This window comes from Gossypium raimondii, chromosome 8, assembly GCF_025698545.1.
Source record: "Gossypium raimondii isolate GPD5lz chromosome 8, ASM2569854v1, whole genome shotgun sequence".
Classification (NCBI taxonomy): Eukaryota; Viridiplantae; Streptophyta; class Magnoliopsida; order Malvales; family Malvaceae; genus Gossypium; species Gossypium raimondii.
Window position 1 is genome coordinate 24,744,733 of NC_068572.1, and position 4,916 is coordinate 24,749,648.

The window sequence follows — 4,916 nt, forward strand, 5'->3', positions numbered from 1 at the left end:
AATTGAGTGCATGCCTATGATTTTCTGATGATACATATGACTGCATTGTGTTGTTTGCTAATGGGGATGAATATGGGGGAATTAGAGGCCAGTGGTTTGTTATGTATTAACTGAGTGCAACTTACTACATGTATGATGTTAGGCACTGAATTTACTTAATATGGTTGGTTTTATGGTTGTGCCATGACTGCTTCCAGCATTCTTGAAAAACAAAATGCAAAGGGTTTAAGCTTCTCATATTGTAATGAAAAGAGGACACTTGCTGGTTGGGGGTCTTTTATTAGGAAGAATTATTGAGGTGAGAACTAATTTCAGATAATGAGGGAAATGAGGAGGCAGTTCAGTGTAGGTTATTCAACTTGGAATTGGGTTTAACGGTTTGTCGCCTGGTATCATACAGAACAAAGAAAAGTCATGAATCCTTTGAAAGCTTGGCAATTGGATTTAATAGTTTCATAGTTCCCTCTTTTTGCGTTCTTAATTGCTGCTTTGCTTTTAAATTATACTGCTACAATTAAATTTGAAAGTTATTATTAGAAGCATGTTTCCGATCATGATATTCAACTGTGACATCTTACGTGTTTATGTTTTTGAGGGAATAGTGAGAGGTTTGATATGGCTCATGGATGATGATTGGTGTATGGTTGTGCTGTGCTTTGATATACTATATTTAGCTATAGCATAAATATTTTTCCAAAAAAAAAAGGTTGATCCGAGCACTTTTCTCGTTACAGGTTCTTTGTTCCAACACTTCCACATCGCAGTCATCCCCGATTTTATCATTACAGGTTAGTTTTCCATTGGTATTCATGGTTTTGTTTGTATGTTTTCCCTAATACCATGTTTGTATTGCTGTAGCAGCTTCTGTTGTTTCCCAAATGAATATGGTTTTGTTTGTATGTTTGTAATGCTATCTTAAGCTTTTGTTTGTATGGTTATGGTTATTGCTGCATAATTATTGTTCTTTTGAATTTAAAATAGGTTATATGTTTTTACTAATAGGTAACATTTTTTAAAGAGCATTATGCCTACAAATAATGGGCTTCAAATCACAATTATTAGTACATGTAAATACAATCATTAATAATAACTTTGTACATGTAAATGAGACAAAAGTTATATATTTTTTACAAAATGAAATTACCATTTAAATTGTTATAAAAGTTTTAAAACTTCAATTTCATTATTAAAATAAATCTTCATTTTCATTTTATTTATTTTGAAATTAGAAAACCTTAACTAAACTAATCATCAATAAAAAATAAATCAATGATCAAACTTTGAACATGCTTTATTAGATCTTAATAAATTTCATTATACTAAATTATATTTAAATTTAAATTTAAATGTCCAAACTATAATGTTCAAACATTGAACATGCTTTAAGTAACTAATCAATATATTTATACGATATCATTTTAGGTCAATTAAATTGGGTGATTTTAATTAACTAATCAAGATATTTAAATGTCCAAATTATAATGAGTTTAGTTATAATCTAACAAATACCAACCTTCAAATTTTAGGTCAATTAATTTTACGTCAATTATACATAATATATTAAATTTTAATATAAGTTTTTGAAGAAATAAAATTTAAATAGTTATAATTAACCTTTTATGCACGCAATACATGTTATTTAAAAAAATGTTAATTGGTTCAAAACATTATTTTTCCCTAAAATGGAAATAATGTTATCTTAATTATAGAAATCAAAATGGACCTAAATTTTGTTGTCTAATTCTATCTCGATTTTAAGTTAATTACATTATACATAAAATATTCCTCATTCATAATATGATTTCCTATAATACATAAATTATAATTGTGAAAGTGTAAGGAAGTTTTAAAATTAACATATATATAATATGATAAATAAATTGTGAAATAATTTTACATAAAAAGTCAAAATTGGTCATTAAATTAATAAATTCTATAGAATTACGAAATTTCATTATTAAACCAAATCCTCATTCTTCATTTTATTTATTTTGAAATTAGAAAACCTTAATTAAACTAATCATCGTTAATAATAAATATACTCTTTCATTATTATTTGGGTGATTGATAAAGAAAAGAAATTAAAGTTGCAACGATATCATTTAATAGATATTTTTTGCTTCGTGTGTTCTAAATTTGTGCTGTTTATTTTATTTGATAATGTGTAATTGCAACTTCAATTTTGATAGTGTGTTCTAAATTTTAAATGTTGCAAGAATGGCTCGTCTCGCCTTTAATTGCACAAAGTGTGAGGCGAAAAGAATTAGTATTGTTTGTGACAATATGGTTGGAAATCAGAGAATCGCGATTTGGTTCTTATTTAGAATGGGTGCCATCCTTAGCTTACATAGACCAAGGATTAGGTCCTATACCATAGATTTTATGCAAAACGGATTATGTGAAGAGGCTTGTATATGCTAGTGACGAGACCAGTATTGAACAAGTTAGGATGAATAGAGTGCCTTTTTAAACTATGTGAGATGTTAGAATCGATAGGGGATTGAAGTCGACAAGGTTCATGCTTGTTGACGAGCAAGTAGCAATGTTTTTACATATCATCTCCCATCACCTGAAAAATCGGGTTATCAAGCATCACTTTAGAAGGTCCGGGGAAACTGTTAGCAGAGCATTTTATAGTGTTTTAAATGCTGTCATACGATTGCAAGATGTGTTATTTAAAAAGCCGGAGCCAATTACGTACCGATTCTTCCGATGAAGGTGGAAATGGTTTAAGGTATTGGACTGAGTTTTATATATAGCTTCAACAACATTTACTTGATTTAGATTTAAATTAGTATTCTAACTCAAGGTTTTATATCATGTGATATAGAATTGCTTAGGTGCTCTTGATGAAACTCACATCAAGATTAGGGTTCCAACAGTTGATAAACCTAGATGTCGAACACGAAAAGGTGACATAGCATCAAATATGCTAGGTGTTTGTACACCTGAGATGCAATTTGTTTATGTTCTTCCTGGTTGGGAAGGTTCAGTTGCCGATGGACGGGTGCTTCAGATGCCATTAGTAGAAGACATGGATTAAAAGTTCCTCATGGTAAAGTGTATAGTTATAGGACTTTGAATTCGTGGCATTAAGATCAAACTTTGTGTGTTGAATTAATCATTTTTGTTAAAAAATTATTTTATAGGTTGTTATTATCTAGTTGATGCTGGATACACAAATTGTGAGGGATTTCTTGCACCATTTAGAGGACAGCGATATCATTTGAACGAGTGGCGTGTGGTTATCGTACCAAGTTCTCCGCAAGAGTTTTTAATATGAAACATGCCTCAAAGACGTAATGTTATTGAAAGATGCTTTGGCTTATTAAAACTTAGATGGGGAATACTTAGGAGTCCATCGTTCTATCTCCGCAAGGTGCACAATAGAATTATTATTGCATGTTGTTTGCTCCATAATTTTATTCGAACCCATATGAGTATTGATCCCATTGAAGCGGAGGTGGGAGAAGGATTACCTACAATTAATGTGGTGGATGACGATGAACCGAATATCACAAATATTCATCCATCGATGCTTGGGCTACTTGGAGGATGGAACTAGCCAACCAAATGTTCGATGAATGGCAAGCATCTAGAAATTAGTTTGTGAAACTTTTGTGAAACTTTTGTATTGATTTTTGTATTGTACTAAACTTGTTGAATTATAATATAATTTCTCCTAATTCAGCATGTGTTATAATTTTAAATTTTTTGTGGTATGGAGCTTTTGATTCATGATATTCAACTTAATTCCTTAGATTTTATAAAGTGTTGACCTTTTGAATCATGATATTAAAATAGTAATTAATATATATATATTTTTGTTCTTAAGATCATTATGTCAGGTGTTCCAGAATCAAATGCTTCTTCTCAAGCTTCTCGAGGAGCCAAAAGAAAATGGGTTCCCGAGGAAGATGTAGCATTAGTTTCCTGCATGGTAGACCTGCACAATGTTGGAACATTTAATGCTGATACCGGGTTCAAAGCCGGTTATTTGAACGAGTTGGAAAGAATGCTACAAACGGTTTTACCAAATGCAATGTTGAAGGCGAAACCTAATATTAAATCAAGGATTAGGTTACTTAAAAGGGAGTGGTCAATCGTCTACGACATGCTTAATGGCCAAAACAATAGCGGTTTTGGTTGGGACGAGCATAGATGTACTCGTTGTTGTCAAGATGCGGTTTGGGAGTCCTATTTAAAGGTAAGATTATTTCAAGTCTTTATTATATTATTTTACCAAACTTATGACTAATATGATTTCCTCATTTTTTAAAGTCACAAAGAAGCCGCTCAATTCAGATTTCGTACTTTCCTTACTATGATCACTTACTACCATATACGCAAGAGATCGAGCAACCGGAAAGATGCTCAAACAATTCTTGATGTTCTTGAAGAAATAAATGCCGAGGATGAACGTACTACGATATGAATGAAGAGAGAAACACATTCTATGATCGAGGTCGACGCCTCTTTAGACGACATGGATGTTTCGTGCGAATCATGCGAGAGATAGAGACCAAGGGGTTCCTCATCTTCAAACAAGAGAAAGAAGAAATCGATGCTCGTGATAATGTGTTTTCTTCATTTAATGAGGTCGCCACTTTGTTCGGGGACAAAATCCAGCCGCTATGCAGCAAATCAAGAAGAGTATTGCCTCAGGGTGGTAGTTCAACGAAGTCGAAGAACATCAAAATATGGAAGAGAGAGCTTCAAATTTATATTCACCTTATGGTCAATTGAAGGTTTAACCGACGATCGGTGGTATGATGCTTTGAGTAAAATTCCGATCATCCAACTCAAATGATCGTTTTCTTTAGTTTACCTTCTCATGTGCTGGATTGGAATGGGTCAAGATTTCTTTCTTACCATTAAATATCAATGTTCAAACTTTTGATGTTGTAAAACTATAT